The sequence below is a fragment of the Plectropomus leopardus genome, chromosome 13, assembly GCF_008729295.1.
Source record: "Plectropomus leopardus isolate mb chromosome 13, YSFRI_Pleo_2.0, whole genome shotgun sequence".
Lineage (NCBI taxonomy): Eukaryota > Metazoa > Chordata > Actinopteri > Perciformes > Serranidae > Plectropomus > Plectropomus leopardus.
The window spans coordinates 15,545,985-15,571,729 of NC_056475.1; the positions used below are offsets into that span (position 1 = coordinate 15,545,985).

Genomic DNA, 25,745 nt, shown 5'->3' on the forward strand with positions numbered 1-25,745 from the left:
GCCTCAATGCTATGCTGAACTGTTGCTAGGAGACATGAAAACCCTGTGGACAAATCTGGTTGACTGTTGAGGGGAAAAATGTGAAGTAAAAACTAGTGATGCATGATTATTTCAACCGATACAGATAACCGTTAATTTCCAGCTTCTCGTGGCTGATAAAATACAGATAACTGATAGTTTCTTTTTCTTTGTTTTTCATTACCTGAGGGTATGAAAGGCTGAGATGTAGTGAGTTCAGATGAATTTAACATTATAGCTCTGACTTAACCAAATATAACTGACATCACTACAACAAAACAACAACAGTTCTGACTGTTTAAATGGACATTTTGTTTTCAAATGAAATGCTCTGAAAATCAGTGAAATCAGAGGAACTGTAAAATTGTATCACTCAATAAAAATATAAAAGCTTTTATACAACCAAAAGCCTACGGCCACTTAGTCTGTAGATAAAACACTGACGAATACAGATATAGTAGACTGTTGTGACCTCCAGAATACTTTGTGTTTTGAATATAAAAATGACGAATACATCAAGATTAAGAACCAATCTTTCGGCTTTTTTTCCCTAAGATGATGCTCTCTGACTTAAATGTGATAAAGTTGATGGTTTGTTAATTTTGATGAGCTCGCTGATTGTTTTCTCGTTAACGCTTAATGTGTAAGCAAATGGATCCAACCCTTTAAAGCTCATCATTGGCGACAGTTCTTGTGTCCTGTGCAGTAACTAAGCTCTAAATCTCTCTCCAAGCCTCCAATTGTGTTACGATGCACATTACAGCCTCCTCTAAACCTCTTGAGAAACTTGCCTGCGCACACACACTCAGAGGTGTCATAATCCCCAACTGTCTATAATTAGGAGCTGACACACCTTCACTGCAGTGTGAAGCCTAACTAGGCACCAATGCTGATTTGTCAGGTGTATTGCAGGCAAAATGCCAGCATGTGCACGGAGAGTATGTCAAGTTAAGGGGTGGCCAAACAGGCTCCAAAGCAGTGCTAGACTGACACTGCTGTGTAATCCACGACAGGAATTTAACAGCATTAGAAAGGCTTAAATCTTTTCGCCCTTGTTTGTTTTGGCAGCAAATTCACTGGGATGTATATCAGCATCAGGTAACCGAGTTGGCTTACAAAGCTTGATAATAACTTTGCGTTCAGGCCAGGCCTATAGATGTCTACTCATTTTCTCTCCGTGGTTCTCAAGCTGCAGAGCCGTGTTTGCAAGATGGGAGTGGAGAGCAAAGAGAGTATATAAATGGATCGTTTAGTGTCCGTCTCAAAGACCAGGAGCCATCCCCGTCGCCTTCCTCCCTAAACAAGCCTGACCTAAATTCACAGGCCAGAGCCTCATGGTCATTGGAAAGACGACACTCGCTTATGTAAACTGGACTACGACCAAGGGGGAGTAGAGGTGATGTATCTTGGAAGACATCCAGCTAAGAAGTTTAGCTTAACACTGAACAAGCCAAGATCATTTCCAACACATGCAGACGGGTTCAAATAGTGGCGGCATTGAGAGAGCAATTCCAGCTTAACTTTTGGCAGTCATCTGAAAAATATACAATAACACTGTTTCACAGATGGCTGAAAACAGAGGGGGAAGACAGATCAGGGAGCTTGTTCACAGTCTGGAGGAATCAAAGAGTGAAGACACCTGCTGTGTCTGAAATTCCAACAAGCTATTTAGGATGCTTAAACAGTGTGAGAATTTTTAGTATATCCAAAACCATACTATAAAAACCAAAAGTATGTGAGTTGCATACTAATTCCAGTGAAGGCACTTTTAAAGTTTGGACAACCCTGCCACAGACCTTCATGCTAAAATGCCCAACTTTACATCAGAAACATGTTTACAGTTATATAACTCACTATATGCCTCAAGGGGTGGTCCTCCTTGAGAGACAAACTATCTGCTGATAATATCCACAGCTTCGCAGTCAGAGCCACCTCTTGGTCCTCCACAGCTCCACCCTCTCACCCAAATATGGTCACCTCTGGCTCCAAAAAGCCAAGATGGAGTGCTTAAGGCTTCAAAATGCCATCCACAAAACAGTAGGTGACATCACGGTAACTAAGTTAACAATTTTTGCAGTCTATGATAAAGACCAAACAGTTATTCAAACATAACATACATCTCTCAACCACAGATCTAGCAGTCCTGATAACTTACACCAAAGTGACTGTGTATGGCTCATTCTGAAACGGAGTTTAAGTCTTTGATAGAAGTACAGTATTCGACTTCAGTAAAACTCTGACCTACATTTGCCACCTACACCCTATGTAAAAACCACAATATGTTCCCAACTGTCTTTTTCACCATGTTTTGCAATTGCTCCTGTACATACTGTTCACCATATAATACACCACAGATAGTAGGGTTTCAAATTGTAAGCACTTTACTTAATCTATTATTGGTAAAATAATCAATATCAATTACTGATTAATCGTTTTTTGACGATTCAATCATAGCTCAACATATTTCATATACTTTGACAGCTCGGCATAGCCAGATACATTGTGTTGTCAATGATCTTTTTCCATAATAATAACAGGTTTCTTCACAGTAGCTTGACACCTAAATAATTCAGCTCACTCTTATCCTTCCCTGTACACAAGTTAGATTTTGTCTGCAACACTGGCACTCCACTCTGAGCCCTTTGGCAGATGCTTTCTAATATGTACTGGTCTTAACTTTGGATCATCACTCTGGCAGTAGTAGGGTATTTATAGGAACGGGCCTCTTTGAACCTCCGTTATGAGGAGTATAGTGTCCTGCTGTCTGCTCATCTTTCTGGCTCTCTCATTACTTGTCAACTTAAAGCCACTGCGGCTGGATTGGGAGTGACGATGCTGTGAACAGTAATTATCGGGCAGCGCTTAACCTGTGATGGCTCTCTTGGGATTGCCCAGCCGCCAAAAAAGAAAAAAAAAAAAAGACTGCCAGTACAGCGGGAGATCACATGACACCTACCCTCCAAGGGAAGCACATGGAGGCATTTACACGGTATATGGGTTTTTCTTTTTAATCATTAGAGTTTTTAAAGTAACTACTGCACTGCAAGACTTGATTTATAGTATATTCAGTTTTTTGTATTAATGATCAGCACCTTGCCATTTTTAATATTTTACGGAGAGCTAAAAAATGCTGCATGTTACACAACTCGATTCTATTCAGTTCAGTCATGACTTAAAATGCTGGTAATGTAAAATGACCACAGGGTGGTGTTTGAGTGAAACATTTATAACCTCCCCAGTCCTGCTCTAACTCGCCCACTCCTCCCATCGCTTGAGCCAACAAGTGTGGCTCTGAGCCATGAAGCGGAGATTTAAGCCTCATTAGGAACGCCTCCATACCGGACCAGAGAGCAATAAACATGTGCACCTTCTAAGTTACTCACACTCACAGACACACACACACACACACACAAACACAGCACAAAGGACTTGTGTATGCTCAAAAACAAGAGTACATCACAAACAAATACTCGATCCCCACACTAATCAACACACAACAAAAGACAGTCTGGTGTACATGTGCAAAAAACCAAAGCGCAATAATCAGAGCACACACACAAATCACAAACACTTTCAGGAGGAATTTGAGCAAAAAGTGTGGATTTTAACAATAAAGCAAGGTGCGGTTCAACGCCCTTTGCCTCTCCGCTCCTCTCAGAGCGTATATGTTTGTGTGCCACTGCACAGGATTGGTTAATTCAGTCTTAAAAACAACAAATGTGAATTCTGTAAAGGCATGCTGCCAATCACTTCCCTCACTATTTCCTTTCTACCTACAAACCCGTCTTCCTGCGTGTGAACACGTGCTGACAATATGTGTCAATATTGTTAGCAGGCTGCACAGAAATATTGGAGGGCCGACAACACTTGAGAGAACAAAAACAAGAAATTGAATCCTGCTGCAAGAAGAATGCACAATCCTCCCCATCTTGACAGGAATAGTATATTTAGAGTTTACAAGTGGAAGTCTGTTTTGACATCTCACCCCAACGACTCAGTTTGGCCTCCGTTGTTGTACATTTCATTTCACTGTTCAAAAAGTATCTGCAATTCCCATACCCAGGATGTTGATTTTTAATTTCTAACATGAATATTCCAACTGTTCATTTAATCTGAATAGGAATAAAATCAGAACAGAGCATCTATGGCATCTATGCATTTTCTTGATGACATAACATTACATGATGAGGCGGTGGAAAAGCACTAATGTCACAACAAACAAAGCACGTGTAGAAACTATGCAGGGAGACTGTGAACTGGGCTGACCTGCTGTGTCACTGGGGAATCATATACAAGTGACTACAGTGGGAACCAATAAGAGAATCGTTTTTCCATTCAGATCAAAGTTTTTTTTAGGTCAATGTGGGTGGAAAGAAAGTTTGAAATGGGTGGTGGGAGGCTGATAAATGTGTGAGAACATCCACAGTGGTGTCTTGACACAGACATGGAAACTGACTGTCTTGGCCAAACACTTTTTAAAGTAGACATTTGGGGAAACTAACGTAAGCATTTGTCTGTTTTCTAACTCGCTTTTAATATATATAATATATCACTGTTGAGTGAAACGTCTTGTAGTCACTCCCTTTGACAAAATAAACATCTGGATGTCTTTGGGGACTCTGTCTAAAACCATTAGTTAATGTTAGAAAATACATTGTCTTCCTTAATCCAGTTATGCAACACTTTTGATGACTAATGCAGGTGCTGTTTGGATGGATAGATTTTATTGTATGTTCCCAGCACATTTACTTCAGCTGAATAGTTCTGATTTTATGTTTCTGAAAAATATTTTGTTCTACCTTTATCATGGCGAGCTTGGCACATAATGGACATACTCCCTGCTCTGCCTACTCTCTGATAATGAGTTTCCCTGAAAGGCCATCCATTATTGGAGACCCATAGGAAAGGGTTTGTAATCCACATTCAAAAGGGATAACATATTACTTCTGTTCACCCAATTTAGTAGTAGATGCACTCATTAGGATTATTCTATTGGACTGTGGGCTTATGTGATTCAGTTTGGATAATCGATTACTTTTTCTTTTCTATAAAATGTTAGGAAAATACAATCTTGTTTTAATAATCAATCATTTGTGCAGCTGAAACATGCATATATTCAGCATCTTTGCTTGAAAAATGTCTCAAACATCAAGCTGCAATCGAAATATTTGCAGATTCATTTTTTTTTATCAGTTAACTGACACCCCGTTACAGTTCAGGTATAAGTGAAAAAATCCATTATTGCCATAGACTATATAAAAGACCCATTGTTAGTTTAAAGGGGCAGTGCAAATTAATAAATACATAAAGTATAAAAATGCCAGGAGGCTAATTTTCATCCATAGTCCCTTGGATGAGGTGTTATACGAAGCTTTCAAAAGACCAACAAAGCAAAAGAGCAAAGAAAAAAAAGGGGCATACAGTTTAAAACACTTCTTTAAACACAACAGCGACAGAAGAGAAAAAAACAAAATAAAATAAACAAACAAACCCCAGAAAGAAAAATTCATAGACTGGAAAAGCATAAATAAATTTTAAAAGCACTATTAGTGGTAGTGACACATAGAGTGACACTGCAGAGCAAGCATGGCATATAGATAAAAGCATCAAAGAGACTGCAGAGTAAGGTCACATTCTTTCATCAATTTTAAAACATCATTTATCCAAGAAAGACTATTCTTTTTGGCCCTATGTTTAATGTGGTGAGTGAATGCTGTGATGATAGACTGTACTTTATTAGAGGATGTTATACAATCCTGCTCCAGATTAGCTCCTGACAGCAAGTCATTCCAGATTAGCTCTTGGAGTGAAGTTTTAAAATTGTCCTGCTTTTTGGGATTCAATTAGACTAACTGGCAGCAGAGGGTTTAAAACGCTTACTATTCAGCTTCCTGGATACAATTATGATCAGACAGTCCAGTTAGCAAAATAAAATATTTTAAAATTCTCTCAGGTCTGTAGCTAAAAACTAGATAAATTTGTGTGCAAGCAGAATTAGTAACTTTTGTGGGCCCTTTGATCAACTGTGAAAGGTCCAGCCTGTCAGTAATCTGTTTCAGATTTTTCCTAATTTATATTTAGGTCACCCATAATGATTACCACTTTCTTAAAATTACATTATTTCAGCGTGTTATCGAGTGTTTTTTAAAAGTCAATATTTGATGAGCGGGGTCTGTAAATTGTTATGAGGACAAATAACATTTGCGGTGACAAAGTTACATTTAAAGCAATACATTGGAGTCCATTATTATTCGACCACTGGATTTCACAGCACTCAAAAATGCTTTTGGCATAAATCAGACCCCACCTCCCTTTGAGCCCATCCTATCCCTTCTGTAAATGTCACAGCCAGCTGCCAACAGGGCTGCAGAAGGTGAATATTCATGAAGCCAGATTTCAGATAAGCAGAGGAAGTCAAGATTAGAATCAGTTAGGAGATGGTGAAATTGGTCACTTTTTGACTTAATACTCCGTATGTTTAAGTGTCCACAGTTAACAGTCAGAAATACTCTACATTTCTGGTTTACATGGATAGATGAAGGCCACAAGAACAGCGTGCCTCTCGTATCCGAAGTATTTGTTTGTATTGCTATTTTGTTGATTTTTTTTTTGTTAGATCAGAATGCACAATACACGGCCCAGCTGGGTGTATGAAAGTAAGCAGTAACACATACACGAAGAGAGCTGCAAGCACACCACTGCCACTGACTACCATGTTGAGCTAGATAGATAGATAGATAGATAAATAGATAAATAGATAGATAGATAGATAGATAGATAGATAGATAGATAGATAGATTTTGGCTGTTGCCATCTTGGTCTTTTATTTAACAAGACTTGAAGTCTTGAAATCAGCAAGTGAGATATATATATTCAGTATATATATATATATATATATATATACACACACATATATATATATATATATATATATATATATATATATATATATATACTATATATAATAACATACTGGAGTAATAAATCATGAAAGTAATCCGGTCATCTTCTCATAGACTGCAATCAAACTTCTTTAGTCGCCCCCCTTTTGGCCATTACAAAAATTGCAGATTTACGGCACTTTCACATTGGCTTCACTTTTCAGACTAGGTGCTTGCTGCTTGTTCGACACACGTTTATTAGTTCAACTTTAGCTTCAAATGAGCCTTGTCGTCCCAGGAAAATAAGCAGACATCAACCATTGTGGACAACATCTCATTTTCATTATTATTAATCATTTTATGAATAACTCTTACAGCTAATACCTTAAACCTAAAAGCCAAATTCAGTCAGGAATGCATATGCAACAACACATTTGGATTATGAAAAACACAGGTCTCTCTTGAGAATGAGACCCTGTGTCTCAATGAGATTACCTGCATACATAAAGGTTTAAATAATTAATTACAATAATAATTGTAATCTATCTATTTGGTGATAATATGTAGCCCTTTTGCTGCATCAACCCATTATGTCTATAAAAATCTGGTCTCAGAATTTTTATCTGTATTTTGTAATTCATCTGTTTTACTGTACTTTCCCCTTCCTGCCTTTCCCTACTCTCACTTCCTCTCTCTCCATCACATCCGTCTCTCTCACCAACTCTCTCACCCGTCCTTTCTCACTGCTCATTCCTCCTCTTCCTCCTTCCTCTTCCCCTCACCCCGCCTCATCTGCCAAGGTTATATAATTTTTATATTACTGCTGCTGGGGCAGCCTACTCCCCTCCCACCCCCTGCTCAGCCTCTCAGCCAATCGAGTGTTCAGACTGGCAGGAAGTATGGAGGAGGTCAGGCGAGTCATGGGATTATCCAACTCACCTACCCGGAGACAAGCGTACACAGCGTATGTGTGTTTTCTGTGTGTGTGTCACTAATAGGAAGCTTGTATGTGTGCATGTGCGCGTGTGTTAATTTGGTCTTTGAATTACTGAGTGGAGCCTTTGGTTGCTACAGAAGAGCACAGTTATAAAAGCTACCCTTGTTCCACAAATCATCATGTGATTGTGTGATGGCTCCCTCTTTTCTTCTCTCTTTTTCTCCTGCTCAACTCCACTCAGCCAGCAACCCCTCCTCACATCTGAGAGTCTACATCTCCTACACAGTGCTGTCACTTCAATCATCATTCACAGCATCAGCCCCCTCCCATCCCCAACGTAGGCTAACGTAAACAGTGTCAGTTGTTTTCATCTATACACATACCACACACATACCATTTTCTCCAGTGAAGTAGACACTGAGGTGAGCGCAGTTTGTTTAAATTCTGCATTTACCTGACTAGAACCGTATGGCCATGTGATTTATAATTGTTGCCAGTCAGAAAAAAAAGGTTAAATAGGTTTTACTTTTTTATAGATCTGCAAAATCTGTTAAGTAAGGGGCCAGGTAAGGTCTTTTAAGCTAACTTCTTTTGTTGGACAATATATTGTTCCAAGAATAATTACGATAAACTCTAATACTGTCATTTTGAGACTATGTAATTCAAGGATATAAAGATGGTAATGTATGTACACCCTTTCATTGAGCAATGAACTTTTAAACTTTTTGAAGAATATTTAGACATTGAAATTGGAAAATGAAAAAAAATATTTAACATGCTTTTTAAAAAAGTAATTAACATAAGTTAATATATACAAACAGCGCACACACACACACACACACACACAAACACACACACACTCATATACATTCTCTTGGACACAAACACATCTTGCCCTTCATGCATTTGAGCAAGCTGAAATTATGTTTGAATGGAGTTGTCAGTGCACCAGACTGTGTTCTGTACTTTGGATAACAAAATGAACGAAACAACAATAATAGAACCAGTTCTTAACCGCAAGTACAATTTACTTAAGAATATTCTGTGTAAAATTTACAAAAGAATTACGTGTGGAAATTGTTACCTAGCGTTTTCCGAGTAAATATCACTCCAAATCTTTTTCAGTGTACACAACAGGCAATATCGAGGTCAGCAAAATGTCATGTCCCTATATCATATAAGTCAATAACGTACTCTCACAGGCCCAGGTCAGGGTGGGTAGATGGGACGACAAACTGTGTGACTTCGAGAATCCATATCCCACCTAAGAGTCAAGTCAGTTTCGTGTAACCTGTCTTTTACCTTACAAAAGTACTTTTTGTCTCTAAGCATATTCAAAATGTAACCATAGCTCAGATATAGATCAGAAAACAACTGACAAACAATGCCTTCGTGCCAATAGGGGCACCAGATAAGAAGACACTCACAGGGGTCTATTTCTACCTACAGTATTTTGTTATCTAGTTTGGTGGACTTGTTGAGGCTGTTTAATTCCTATGCTTCCACTTCCATTCACCTTATTTCCACAGATCGCCCAGAATGACTCTGATGATGTACTGATGTAAATTGAGTCTTATTATCCAACTATTCTGTCATGAAAAGGGACCTTTTCATCCTGAGCAGCAATTGTCCCCCTGCTCCTTTTCAAACTGCTGTGTGATAAGCAAAGGCCAGAGCGAGGGAGTGAGGTGAGTCAGAGCGCAGGAGAAGTGAAAGCTCAAATAAGGAAAAACAAGTTCACAATTCAACCAAGCACTCTGACTTTCTTCCTCTTACACACAGCGATGACAGTTGATGTTTTGGCCCTGACCCTACCATTGCTATTCTCACATTTTCTATTGTGCGGCTCTCTCTTTCTGTGTCTTATTTGTGTTCTAAAATACACCATCACAGATGCTCATAAAGGATCATTAGCAAAGCAGCCGCAGCATGACTGGCTGTGAACCATGGAACTTTTAATTCAGGTTCTAAAATAAATCAGTTACCCTTGTCTGCTCTGCCCCCTTCTTTCCATCAAGCAATTTTCCTCTTTTAAATACAATTAATGTGCAGATGCATTGTTGTTCACAGTGGAGTACTCACATTAGATTACTAAAACTACACGACAACAGATAGATAAGATGGGAAATACAGTTTAAAAAAAAAATCAAGTTGAAAATGTGTGGCTGAGCAGTGATGCTTTTCAGCGTGATTGTCGGCTAAATTTGCATTTACATTTGCTGTATGCACAGTAAAAGGGCCACTCAACATGTAAATAAATAACATAAGAGACATTAAAACTGCTACAGCGATTCAATAAGTGCCTCTTTCTTGAAACAGACAAGAATGAGAGAAAAAAAGAAGCTTTAAAAGCTTGAGCGACTTGGCCTCAAGACTGCACCAAAATTCAATATCTCTGTTTATTTTTATTTCAGTGGAATCATGTTGTGATGATCAGGGGAAATTGTGGATCCTGAGGTTATTGTGATACTTGATTATGTTGTCAAAACATACGATAACAAGTGCATTCTGTTTAAAAACTGATAAAAAAAAGGGTAAACTACAACTGGATGAGGAAAATTTGAGGACTGTTTAACTTTCATAAATATATACAGTATATATATATGTATATATATTCAAATATATAGACCATAGATTCAGAATATTGTTTTTAAAAAGCTAGAAACAATGGCTAAGAAAACTATATTTATAATGGTCATAATTACATATTTAAAATGATATTACAGGATTCTGATACTTTTTTGTGTTTTAACTAATTTAATTTAATTTTGGTCTTATTTATTGTTGCTATTTTTTGGGGTCATTTCTTGTTAAGCTGCCTTCTTTTAAACGTTTTTTTTTTTAAAAATCAAGCCAATTTGCTCAGGTTTCAAAAGGTTAATACGAGGGGTGATGATTATTTAACAAGTTGCTTATGATATATAAATGCAATATTAATTTTAGAGATACAGCATCACCCAGCAAAGTCCAGCAGGAGGCTTGTCTCTTTACATCTTCAGTTATATATAGAGAAGCCAAGACGAGAGTGTGTAGGCAGAGCACAGCAGCCCAGAAAAGATCAGAGTTAGGAGACAACTAAAAAGTGTGTGTAACAGTGTAACAGCACAGACACTGAGGCTTTTTTCTTTAACTTTGATGTTACAAGATAATTTCCAGAACAGAAGAGAGCAGCTGAGAACTAAACGAGAGACACAACCTCTACTGTTCCCCTCTGACAAGGGTTCAGTTTAGGCTAGATGAGGTCACATGTTAAATCCCTGGAGCGTAGCTATGCTGTATTGGAATGTGGAGCTGTACAGGAAATTGGGCCACATGGTGCAGACCACAGGGAGCAGAATGAGGGGCAAGGGCACAATCATTCACGTTTATCCCTGTTAGATCAACATGAGTTCTGTTCTACAACACCATAAGAGAGTGTTTATCATGAAATTTAGCAAGTTATAGATGATCCACTCAGTCAACAAGGAGAAAACAAGGACGTTCAGTGTTTTCTTAAGCTGAAGTGTATACAATGCATGTCCTGTACTTATTTCAAGCCAGTGTATGTCATGTTTACATATGTTGTGTTTTTTTTGTGCTTTAAGTGCTGCTTTAGTTGCAGTATTTCTCTCACAAAAATACCATTTTGTGTATCTATGTACTGGATATATTTTTTTTTCTTTTCTGATTGCAGTGAAATATTCTGAGAGTTTAGGACAATTCTAAAAAAATGAATGATTTGCCAAAAAAACTTGGACTGCAACAACAACTGAATTTACCAGCAGCTATAATGATGACTTGATAATTGATCAAACTACTGAAGGTATTTATAGTGTAAAAATGCCCCAAATTTCCCAGTTTCCAGTTCCTCAAATGTAAATAATTGCTTGTTTATTTTAGTCTTCGATGAGTGAATATTTTTGTATTTTAGACTGACTGGATATAGATCACGTATTTGCCATTTAATCAAAAAGGACCCATAAAATAACAAAATACCCAGCACCATAATGCATCACAACGCCCCCTTGAAGCTAGTGGGCCTCTTTCCTGCAGCACATAGCAGGCACATTTTAACACCTTTTATGGTGACTTATAATCTCAAATTGAATTTAACAAACCACTTTAGAAAACTACTTACAAATTAAAGTATTGCATAACAGTTGGAGCTTTTAAACATTACAAACTATAAAGTGTCACAATGGCTGTCAAGCTGTCACCTAACGCTGAAGCTGTGGTATTCATGGTCGTCACTGTCATGTGAGGCTAACACTACTCTGGTGTCTGCCTTGTCTGTAATGTATTCTTCAGTCAGTCATTGTCTGTATAATCATGAAGACAGAGAACAGAGGAAGACCCCCTGTTCCATGTTTGCACTTTAATGTGGTTCTAGCACCTTCTTCAATGTTTTTATGGATGTATGCATTTTAACTTTTTGCATGAATAATCAGGCAGGTCTGTTTCATCCTTGTTGACCTTCTAAATCTTCCTGACTGGCTCTGGCATAGGCTATATGACAAACTTTCAACAAGTAAGGATTTATAAAAAAAAATAATAATAATTTAAAAAATTGAGATGTCTGGCATTTTTCTATTGAAGTGAGTTTTTGACCGATACTAAATTTTCCCTTTCAACACCTCATGACCCTTATATCAGCAGAGCGGACAGATATATCAGCCGATATAAGTAGGTTAGATTTGATCTCACGGCCTTCAGGTCATGAAGCAAGCGCTTTACCTCTCAGAGCTAATCCTTCTAGCACTTCAACTGTTTTCAAAGTCTCCTTTGGCGCTGTACTTAGGACAATAGCATTCAAAATACACCTGTGCAGAGTAAGAATTGATCTTGTGACCTCCCAGTCGCTAAGCAGGCACCTTAACTCCCAGAGCCAATCCAGGCCAATAACCGACCAAGTTCTTGGCAGGCGAAATTCAGTATCAGCAGAGACGTCAAAAAGCACGACTGATATTTGGGTCAGGTCAATGAATTAGCCAAAATTTTCTTGGAACAGAAAAATCAATAACTGTAGAGATGTCTGGCATTTTTCTATTAAAGTTTGTTGCTTTTTATTGACAAAGCTATGTATAGATTTTATGATGATTTTGTTCAGACTTTATTTACTGAATTTCCCTGCCAAGAACTTCGTCAATTATTGGCCTGACTCAATATATCGGTCGAGTTTTCGACCGATACTAAATCTTCTGTTTCAACACCATATAACCCTCATAAGATGAGGAGGGAATTATGTCAGTGACCTAAGCAGCAGCAAAGCCTGTGGGTGGGACCCTTTTCCACCACTTGGGAGGATGATCCTAACACTGCTGTAATAAAGTGTGTGTGTGCATGTGTGTGTGGAAACTTCAATTGCTGCCTGCAGATTCGATTTGCTGCTGACACATTGTGTGTCTTAAATCAGATAGATGGCCAGGGCCTGAGGGCACAGAGCACCCATTTCCCCTGGTGCTCTTATGCAATTAGCGTTCACTTAGCACCTTAATGCTTTGCCCCCCCACAAATAACCAACAAGAAAGTCTTCCATCCCCCTCTTGTCCACTCTTTTCTTGTCTCTTCCTCTTTCTCACTCACAACAGAAAGGTGACAGAAAGACCACCTTCTTCTCTGACAATTTATCACCACAAATGTCTTTTTGATTAAGCGCATAATGCTGGAATAATGGTGATCAAAAGGGCAACTGTTGTTCTGTAATGTCATTTGTTGTTATGAACAAGCGGAAGTGACATGCAGCATGTAAGTCAACAGTGTTACATAACAGAAAGCTTACCCCAGCTACATAAATATTTGTCGAGGCCATAAACATGTAAATAATGATGATATCAATATACTACCACTGGAGGGGACAGATTTAATGTCAAACAGTTTGGACTAAAACCCATATTCTCACATGAAACAAGCAAATACATCAAAGAAAAAGACAGCATTTTAAGAAAGTACTTGGTTATCTGCCATGGAGGCTAAAAAAAGAAAAAGGGAGTGGTATGCTGTGCTGTGGGGGAAAAAAGAAACCCATTCCACAGTTTGTCCTACATTTTCTGGACTCAAACATATAAAAGGTTTAAACATACAACACCGCAGAGAGCAAAGGCTGGGGCTGAGCGAGTGTTAAATGACCGCCCGTTACACAGAGTATACAGTAGAGGCTGAAATTCGATATGTGCACCCAGTATCGCCCCCTGAGGTCTGGTCTGGCACAGCTTATGAAAATGAATGTTTGTGTCTTGGGACAACAGACGACAACTAGCTATCATTACAGCCTGCTAGCATCAGGTGAACGGTTGCCATTGACTCCTTTCATTCAATTGACATTATATCGCTGCCTGCTAGCAACCAATGACTAGAACCGGCACAAATGTCAACCAAAGCAAAGCAGCTTTAAAATTGATCTTCTCCCCCCTGTACTATATCAGTGATGAGATTATAGATTTAATGCTGTTACATTTCTAATGTTGCCTGTTGGTGATCAACTTAAATAGGCATTTTTGGGATATAAAAAGAGTCCTCACATAAAACCAGGCCGTCTCTGCAGTAGAATGATGCAAATGCTTTTCTGAAATTTGTGCTTCATGACCAGAGAAAACAGAGCAAACGCACACTTGTGCTCGAGAGGTAAAAAACCTACAACTACCTGAATGCATCGCACCTTACCAGATGCTCCCGCTGGTGGGTGACGTAATGTGGATTAAAAAAGGGAAAAAATGTACTAACATAGTCTTGATTTATATTCGATCATCACTACTTAGTTTTGATCCCAGATTGAGAGAAAGAGAAGGAGTTTTGCTGTTGGGGAAGAAGGTATATCTAGGCACTAGTTAGATGTCAGTTTATTGCAGTTCATCTACATATACTACCCACTTTGTTTTATATAAAGCTGGTTAAATATTGGCTAAAATATCCCTTTAAATATTCTAATTGAAAACTCTGACTGCGCAACTTTACATTGAAGCCAAAGTGGGCCATCAGAGATGAGTATGCTGAGGCCAACCTGCTGCCAACAAGCTGAGTGACGATGGAAAATAGGTCACACATACGTACAAGTAGGCATGCGGGCAGAGCTAGCAGGCAGGAATGCAGAGAAAATGTCCAATGCAGCAGCAGCAACATTAGCAGAGGAGAGCAGTGACATCTTATGCTGACGAATGGAGGGTTAAATTAACATACGCCCACCATGTCTGCAAAAAGGAATAATGAGGTTAAAGATGCAAACTTAATGCTGCTGACAAACTAGAGACAGGAAAGTGTAGCTGTGCAGGGTACAGTGCAGTGTTGGGTATCCAGAAGTTCAAAATTTCTGAAAACCAGAGATTTATTTCTTCTTTCAACATGCTTTTCAATTTTGTTTATTCTGTTGCCGGTAATGCATGCATCAGTGCCCGTGTAACACAGCAGGCCAGTGGTATCACTTACAAGAAGATCTAAGCTGTGAGCGGTGCTACTGTGCAATGTAATCACTCTGACAAACTAGTTTGCTGTCACACACAGGTCTGTCTAAGATGACAAATCATTCACTGCAGCGTGGAATGAGAATGCAGCGTCATACGCAGTCAAACAGCCCAGAGGCAGTTAATGCCAGCACATCGAGCTCGAGACATTGTGCACAGAATGAAAAAGAATATTTGCATTTTTCATTAGCCCACAAAATGTTTTTTCACTGACGAACACTGATGTATGTTTATCCTAGCCTGAATTTTTCTTTTCTTTAACCCTCTGAAACCTGAGCTAGGCATTGAGCTGCTTAACAAGACAGGCCTCAAAAATAGCAAAAAAATGACAAAATGACCTTAAAGGTGCTTAACATTTTTTTTCCAAAAGTGTTTATTTTTATAAATATGCATATTTCTTTTTTTAAATATAAAATTATTATTATAAATAGAGTTTTCTGGACACGTTTCCATGTTTTAGTTAATTTCCTTGTCACTCTTTACTAATTTCTTGTGGGACTTGTGGGACACTTCTTGCCAAGTTGGTCATTGCATTTTTGTCCTATAATTGAGAAAGAAATAAACCAATTTGTTCAGGTTTCAAAGCGTCCAAAAGGCTTGTGAAAGGTGTCTCAACGCAGCATAAATCGACATGAAAACTGATAAGGTTAAAGTTAAAAAGTGTTAACATGTTTTGGTTTCTTAGTAATAAAATGGAATCAGAATCAAGAGTTAACTTCAATCAATAAGCAAAATAAAAACTGGAAATCTCCAAAATCAACCCTCAACCCTGTGAATCACCAGTGAACGACACAACACATAGTCAGGAGTTTCAGGTACAGTATTCAAACTTTCAGCATTTTTCTTTGCAAAGTCTGTAAGGAAACCTTACTTGAAAGTATAGACCGACAGACAGATTTCCTAAAATGATGCATTTATGTGTGACTCTAAATTGGAATATGTACTTCCTTACTGATTTAATACCAGAAATAAGCATGGAAATGCTATCTTGTTTTTGCAGCCAGCTCTCCAGTGCTGTCTTATACTGTATTCATACACAGTGTATTCACATACATTATACAGTACATAGTTGGCTTGTTAGCTCATGCAAGCAGCTGCACAGTTACCAAATATAGCTCATAGCTGATCACGAACGAAAGCAGTGCATGAAGGCACTGCTTTCTAACACTTTGCTGCATAATAAAAGTGTGTTCTCTTATGAGCATCAAATATTTAAAACTGTGTGCAAGTTGTGTGTGTCCCAGTGCACAAAAATAATAGAAACAATTACTCAGGGAATTCTTTATCTAATGGTATTACATAAAACTCTATTGTGGCTTGAGTTGCCGCAAAGGCATCATGACACAATGAGTAAAAATAATGAGAAAATGTAAGCATGAGATTTTCCTGAAATGCAAAACAATAACTTTCATTGTTGCAAGCAAACATGTCTGACTTGAGACTGACACGAGATTCTCAATAAACTCTAAGATCCAAATTTGGCAGCATTTTGCCTTTCCAAAGAAAAATAGCCTCAGCACTGCTGCAGTGTGTTAACTTTTCAAATCTGTACTGAAGTACTGCAGGAACCCAATTCATCTATAGACCTGCCTGCTGACGCAGTGTTTCCACTGAGGTGCACAAGGTGTCGGTTAATTTGTGGTCCAAAACCTGTCTGATGTAATTGTTTTGCGGACACTTTGGGGACAGCTCTTTGAATCCACATCATGTCTTTATTTAGATGCAATTATACCCTGACAGCATAGTTGGGAATGCTGGATTAATACTGACAATAAGGCATAAGTAAAATTCCATTCACAGCATGAAGTCGAAAAAAGCAAAATAATTTTAATATGTAGATATGTTTCTTTTTGTATGTTTAATCAAAGTAAGATATTCAACCTTTGGATCTGCTTATATATAGTTGTCGAAAACATTTTTTTAGTTAGGAGTCTTCAGTGTTTGTTAAATTGTTATTCTAAACTATTTTATAGACACAAAACTTCGGTCACCTTTTGTCCTGTCGTCAATTTTTTCAACTTGTAAAAAAAAAGAAGAAAAAAAAAACAGCTCCTCACTGTACATCTATCTGTAATACATTTTTGATAAGTCCAGGATCACAGCCAGAAAATCAGGAGAGATCTCTATTACATAATATTATTTAAAAATTAATAACTGTTATCAGTCTTCTCAAATACAGTCATTTTGATTTGATAATCCACAGTAGAAGGACAGTTCATTTTAATTTCATTTTCATTATCGAGCTCCTGATACAATCACTGTGAAGGAGTTTCCCTCAGGCAGCTCTGTTTATTATTATTATTTTTTTTACTGTTGTCTCATCTGTAACAGACTTGTTTATAGTTGACAGTATGGGCTAGAGTGGCTGAGCAGTTGAACCATAATGGAGACAAAAACTAAACTGCGGTGCACAGCTCATCCAGCCTGCAGGCAAAGCTGCATGGTCTACATAAAACCACTAATGAAACAGAGAAATGTGTGCAGAAAACAGATAAGGACAGGGCTCAGAAATGGAAAAAACTCTCACATACACACCTGTGGTTGCTCATCTCTTAAACTTATATAACATGTTTTGGACAACAAGGTATGCAAATGAATGCATGCATGTGTATTTGATTTGACTCCATCGCGACCCAAGGTGCACTGAAAACAGTACAGTCTGGGGCAATACAACCAAGCTTAGTTAAATATTTATCACTTATTAGAAAAACTGAAGCAATGTTTGTTTTTAACTGCTGCCTAAGTGCCTGTTGAGGTGAAGCGACAAACTATTCAGACTGTAGACAAAGAAGAAGTTTAGGATACAAACATGTAAATTAAATATCAAAAAAAAAATCTCACTTAATAATTTGGCAAACTAATTGCATTTCTATGTGTTTTTAAATGTTATCCCAGCGGCCTGCTGCCCCTGCTGCCCCATTTCTGTGGGTGACATCAAAGAGGCAAAGCAGACTTTCACCCAGAGTCCATAAGGGCACAACACAGCTTTTATTTGGCTACCCTGGTTTTAATGCACATAAGGTCGCCCTCTCATATCACACACACACAGCAGACACACCCACACATGCACACAGAGACACGCGTGATGAAAGGGGCCAATCATTTACCCAGAGAAGTGCGCTCAACATCTCTTTATGAAGGCTCTGATCAGTTCCTCTGTCAGAAATCATACGAGGGCAAAGAGGTGTGGTGTGATCCAAGCATTAGGATGAAAAGTGAGGGGAACAAACTGATAGATGCGAGGTGAAAAGCAGATGAGAGGAAGGAGTAGACAGAGTGAAAACAAAGCAAACTTGTTAAGATAAGATTAGATAAATACATTATGGGGGTGAAAGGACTTGATTGCAGACATTTTTTCCCAGATTTCACAACTAAAGATTTCATAAACATCCTCCCTGTTACTACCTTACTCAAAGTGAGTGAGGATAAAGGGAAACAGAGAAGAGAAGGAAGATAATATGATGAAAAAAAGAATGAGGACAACATTTTCAGTTTCCAGTGAAACATGAGCTTCAGCACTGATCTTTGTGCCCTGCCAGGGATCCTCCAGATGTTAGCTTTCACTCAGGTGAACCCGTTGACTGATAGAAAAAAGAGAGCAGGGTGGGATAAAAAGCTCGATAAGAGCTCTGGAGAGGTGATTCAGTTGGCTCTGCTCCTATTATTGTAATCCAACCAACCACAGATAGCACCAACAACAAGATCACACCATGTAAGGGGGGAAATTACCTCGGCCTTTGTCAACAGTGCTGACAATAGTGCATGTTTGCTTGAGCAGAATAAAAAAAGAAATACTGATTTGTTATTAGTCTCCCCTCACTCACAAAGCTAATGACAAGAGCTTTTTGAGAGGAAAGTATCTAAGATGAAACATACATTACGTGCAACTTCAAATATAACGTACAAAAGAAATATTACACATGAACCTCTACCATCTTCCTCCTGCCAGCACAGCAGCGGTAAAAACGTCACCCGCAACATTGATTTAATGGAGGTAAACAAAACAATTAGTGGTAAAAGTAGCATTTTTCACCATAGGTCAACATTAATGGAGCAACCACAATAAAGTGCAGACTCCACAAAGCAGTGCATAAGAGGTGAGCTTCCGAGAGCATGTGTGTGCACTGCTTCACCCCACACAAAGACCTGCACACACACTTATTCCTCAGAGCTTTCGATGTTGATCTCCGCTGCTCTTTTCATTTCAGTGCACAGTCGACACGTCAACAGCCGAGCAAAGATCTTTCGAGGACAGACCTCCTGCTCCACTGCCATTTAAGAAATGTTTGTAGAACAATGGTTTTATAACGTATTTTCCATTGAATGTACTTTAATGGACAACAGGTGGGATGGAAGTTAAAACCTTATTTCTTCTCTCAAACAGCACTTTATTTTCTGATGTCAGATCAGCTTGTTGAGTGTCGGTGGGTGTTGTGTCAGATTGCCTTTGCATTGCTTGCTGGGATAATAACGAACATTAAAAGGTACAGAGCAAAGCAGCCACACAGCAGTTAAAAAAGACAAACTGCTAATGAAAACCATATGCTGAAGCCTCACAAGAGACTAGACAAAATCCTTACCGTCTTACAGCGCGCTGAGACAGTGCTTATTTACCTCCTTCATAGAGTGTGTCCAGATGATCTGGCCTGAACCATTACAGACCTAATATTTAGGGATATCTTTTAAGAACAGTGTGTAAGATTCAGGGGGATTCTGTCACATGTTGGGGAGGATTTCAGATTGCAACAAACTAAAAACTTCCCCTTGTTAAAATTCTGTCAGTGTTCACTGTTAAGGAACTTAACTGTCACTGTTTTTACCAAAAGCCAAGTTGTCCGCAGAGATCCCTTCCTCTCCAAAAAAAAAAAAAAAAATGGACCAGATGATTAAATTTGGCAAGAAAACAGCTAAATAAAGCAGCTTCACAATATAAACAAGTGTTTCTACTACACTGTTTCATATGTTGGAGACAGGCCACTAGCCAACTAGCAACTAGCTGCTAATGTGTGCTGACTTATTTCTCTAACTTTAAATCCAGACGTTTAAGAAGTTACCAGGAGCCAAATTATCTGCAAAGACCTGTTCTTGTCCAAAACAAACAGGTCTAACTATGGTGGCCAACACAAAAATACGAAAACGGGAATGGCCCTATCTAGAGCCTGTGTTTGGTTTATCCATTGTGGGCAACTAAAGAAACATGGCAGTGCAACGTGGGGATCACTGTAGACGAGGACCCTCTCCCTAGGTAGATACAAACAGCTCATTCTAAGGTAATAGATATACAACAATTCTTATTTTTTTTTAGGTGATTATACACTAAAGAAAACACAATTGTTCTACTAAATTCCACTTCAGCCAAAATATCCCCCCTAAATCCTACAAACTGGACCTTTAACTTGTTCCACTCATTTACAAATAAAAGCCTTTATGCAGCTTATCTACTGATATCATTGACAACTCAAAGGTATACCTAACTGATTCTGCGTTATCTTTTAAGATATGGAGGTGTTAAGATCAGGAAGAATATGCGTTTTGAGATCTTGTTGGCACTTTCAGTATATTGTTTTAATATTTTCAATATCTACTGTAAACCCATCTACTCTATGTAATTATCAGTCGGTGTGGATTTGGACCAATGGTCCAGTATGTTCCTGTGAGTATGATGCCACGTCTTTCAATTATCAGCCATATTTACATGGTCAACTGTTAAGGGCGAGTCAACACTCTCTGTCAATCATTTATTTACATGTGTAAAACAGCTCATGCTAGAGTGCAGCTCAATGTGCTTTACAACATAAATTACATAACCATAAAGGAAAATTATCATATTTGATGTTTAAACAGAATTGTATTGCAAGGAATTATTATTATGTCATAGATTTTTTTTTCTGGTAATGAGATTTGAAGCTGAAAACAAAGATTCATCATACTGCCATTTGAAAGTATCACCCCCACTTGTGCAGGGTATCTCTTATTATCAGTGTCAAATTAATGTCAATTAATTTAATGTCATGGTATTCAGACAGCGCTGCCACCTTCTTCTCACATCTGGCTGGCTCCAGATAAGAGAGCTCTCTTCTTATATTACTTGGCAGACTCATCTGCCAAATAATGTTCTCAGTCAAACAGGAAATCAAAGGTATTAGCTCTGGTAAGCTGGGTGATTAGTTGAACACGGACAAAAAGCCCGATCCAACTCTAATCAAGAACACCAAAACTTGGTTGTTTTTTCAAATTCCAATTTACTAAAACTGTTAGAAGAAACACAAACAATATACTGCAATTCCATTTTATTGATATGAAAAAGACCTTCCTCTAAAACAACAATCGTGCGGCACCTGCAGTGCTTGGAAAGATAAAACACTGTGTGTATGTTTCTTTAATGAAAGAAATGTAATGACCGAAATTTACTATGACGACTCCCATGCATTTCTGTCAAATGTGCTACTTAGGATGAATGGAAGCATTAGATTGTGCATTTTCAAAATCTGACACTTTGCATTCTGGGTTCATTTTGGATTACAGTTGGGCAATATGACCCTATGTGGGATATACTAGGACTGTATTTAGAATTATGTCAGTCAAATCATATGTGGCCATTAAATAGTAAAATTTGATGATTTGCTTTGTCTTTTCATATAAAGTTTTGAAGTTTGATAGGGGCTCAGTGAGACGTTCATTGTGACAGCGGCATTCATGTTATATATTAAACAAGCTAACAACACTAACAGATTGCAAATGCACAACAACATTTTTTGTTAACAGAAGATATCGAGAAAAGTCAGAGACTATGTCATAATGACTTGCTTTGAGCGGTGAATTCACCACTTCTAAGAAAAAGAAAGAAGATACAGTGTGGAGTGTCTCTTCCTCTGTGCCGCTACATTGCATCTGATGCAACCTCTATCGAAGAGCAGAGCGACAGTCAAGAGGGCTCACTCCGCAGCAAAGTCTGTCCCCAGAGGCACACTACACAGCACATTGACAAGCAAACCCGCCCCCCCCAAAAAAATATTGCTCAACTTGAAGCTATGTCAGTCAACTGAGGGGTCTCCGACCAATGATTTGAATCTCTGACTTTCAGGGGGCAGCCCTTGTATATACCATATGGCAGTAGAAATGCATCTGCCATCTAGAGATCTTGTTATCACAGGAGCTAATCAGGGCAGGCAATTTACATGAGCTAAATTCTTTTGTGATCTCATAGATCTTGCCTCATTTTGTACATCCCCACAAGGCAGCATGATTTGGGAAGACGTGAATGTGGAGCCTTACCTTACAGCCCACCCTTAATTTGGACGAATTTGGCAACTATGGCGCCATGTTTTGTTGCAACAGCCAAGCAGATTTGAGCCAGGGGCAATCGAGCCCAATGTCTATTTGGGCTGTCACTTTTTATTCAAAAGCTGAACTATTACTCAAACACAAGGAAGAAATTCATATGCAATATCTGTAACAATCTGCTATATTCAAGTTTCACAGTATGTTGGACAAAATTCATTTCAACTCAAAGGTCAACATACTTAGGTAGCTAGTTAATTTAGACACATTTGAATTTTTTTTTTTTTTTTGTGGCAGCAGTATTGGGTATTACGCTATTTACAGCCATTCACAATGCACACTGACAGAAAAGCATGATTTCTCAGACAAAAAGTTAAACTGATTAAAAAGGACAGCCATATTTAAGCCAATGATATATTGATAAACATTGGTGCTATTAGTAAAAGAATAAATTGCAATAGGAAATACATTTCTGGAAACAGTAGCTCCTTCTACTTTGTAACACTACAGTGACCTTTAAAAATTAATCAAACGCCTGTTAGTTTACAGCAGTCTGGATATGATCAAGCCACCCAAGCACTGAAGAATATTTAAGGCCAGCGGGCCTTTCCAGGTCCACATTCATAACACAGACAATTACCAGATTTTGTTTGCTGGCCGGCACAAGAAGCTCCAGATTCCTCCTCAGCATTGAGAAATATTCTCTAATCAATTTTTTATTTTGGACAGGTCACTGCTCATTTCAGTTCCAAATGCATCAGATTTCAGAGTAATAGTGAAAAACTTGACCTTGAAGGTCAGCTCCATAGCAACCACACTGAAAGAACAGCATGACTAAGTGCAGTGAAGCTGTCTCACCCACAGCGTTATGTTTTACACCGGCATCAGCCGGCAGACGTCCAGCAGTCTGGAGGCAAAGCGTTACATGACTATTGACAACAACTACTGAGGGTTTAGGCTTAGATTATGTACACTAAAAGGTGCATTAAATATAATAATACTAAAGACTTAAAAAATCCAACTGTATTTTCATCAAATACAGATGAAAATGAAAAATGATTTTCACCTGTAAAATCCACAATAAAAGTATGAACCTTCAAAGCGAACAGCTTTCACTGACAAGTTGTTTTTGATTTTCAGAAAATGACAGGAACACATTTTACTCAGTAATGACATGAAATTGGCTAAAAATCACTCAGAACAGAGCCGACTGAAGGCTAATGTATTCTGACAAACATCATTTACCATTTCAGTGCAAGAGGGAGGTGAAGAGACAGAGAAAGCAGAAAGTGACGAAACAGTGGTGAAAGAGCACAGATAAAGAGAGAAAAGGAGGAGAGAGTACAGCTAAGAAGAGATTGAGTAAAAAAGGGAGAGAGTGTCAGCTGTAATTAATGGATAAAAGGCTGATCTACCAGTGAAGGAAACATGATGAAGAGGGAACAGCAGACATCAGAGGCCTTTTGACGGTCACAGAAGGAGTTAAACTCATTTAATGCGCAGAGGAGGTGCAGCATAAATCATGCAAAGACACAAAACTGCAAAGTCCAAACTTGTAAAAGTGAAACACTGCTAAGGAGGTCTGATTAGTGCATATGCTTTGTTAGAGTATGCAGTGGGGATGTAACGATTCACTCAACTCACGATTTGATATGATTCACCATACTGGTTCACGATTTTTTTTCAAATACAAAATAAGATTACACTAAAATTATGACTGAAAAATATTCTATTAATTATTTCAAAAAGAGTATCACGGTTCATTTTTCATCTCACCAATTTGAATCTTTTATTTTTTATAAAAATAAAATAATTTATAATTTTTTATTAATTTCTAACTGCCTAGCGATGCATCGTTACATACCTAGAATGCAGTAAAGCACTTTGAACTGCATCGTATGTATGAAAGGTGATGCAAAAGACAGCCACGCAGCTGAGGAGGAGTGATCAAGTCACCCCAGGATGTAGAGAGTTAACATAGTGTACTGTATATGCATGTTGTGGCATTTAGGCTGCACTGTGGTAGACTTTCAGTGACGAAGAGAAAAAACAAATTGAAATCACTGTGTAAGCTGTGTGAGGTTACAGGGTTGGGTACCGTTCAAATTTGAACTTATACCAGTACGTGGAATATGGTGTCTCCCAACAGTACCTTTTTTCAGTATTCATTTGCAATTACAAAAATTTAATATTTGAAAAGGTTGCAGAGATGACATGGAAGACTAAACTACAATTCAGCTTCTCTGCTCTTTTCTAAACACTCATAAAGCTAATCTTATGTCTCTGTCTGTTTATGTGTGTGCATGTTTGTGTGCGTGTGTATGTGTCTGCTCGTCAAGCACTCATACTAGGCTAATTCTAAAATAATAAGGGGGAAAAAATAGACCAGACGCTGAAACTATCACGGCTGGGAAGCTGATGGAGTGGCCAATGCAGTTGCTGGCCTCAGAGCTCCCTGGCCCGCTTCCAGCCACCAAGAGATTTTACGTGAATCGGTTTTGGTTGTATTGACTTAATTCAGTCTGTATCCTTCAAAGTACCGATTTCAGTGCCAAACTGTATAAAACAACGAACTGACAACAATGCAGATAATCACATAGTCACTTAAGGTAATACTGCCATACATTCACTGGCAACAACTGCATTAATGTGAGGATTTGTTACCTTTTTGTTTAATATAATTGAAAATTATATATCTGTTTGTTATGGGCATTTCATTGGACCAAGAAAGCAATTTAATAATGACAATCTTGGGCTAAAGGAATATTTTTCACTATTTTCTGTCATTTTACATAATAAGATGAGAACGAAGAAGACTTAGGAGATGAAGAAGACAAAGACAAACAAGAAGAAGAAGAAGACAAAGAGGAAGAAAAAGAACATGAAGAGGAAGAGGAGGGAGAAGAAGAAGCCCTAGAGAAGACAGTAACTACAAAGACACAAAACCATTTTTGCGTAGCTCTGCAGTAGCTGCCTTCCAAAACACAAACAGCTTCCTGCATGTATGTTCAATAAAAATGACGCGGATCAAAACTTTTTGTACAGTACTTATGCTCCCCCTGGACCTCTTTCTTGGCTTTTCTTTTCTTTTTTTTTCTTTTAACTGTTTGGAAATAAATCACCTGAGCAAATGCACCATCCTTCCTGTGTGTTTGCAAAATCTGAGGATAGATTGTGACCTAACTGCAGCAAATA

At 38.3% G+C, this 25,745-nt stretch overlaps 1 protein-coding gene across 2 annotated transcripts in view; it reads right to left on the reverse strand.

The window, feature by feature from the left end:
* LOC121952564 (glucocorticoid receptor-like) overlaps positions 1-25,745 on the reverse strand; it is a 79,789-nt gene that overhangs the window by 28,776 nt on the left and 25,268 nt on the right. The gene's annotated exons all lie outside the window — the stretch shown is intronic.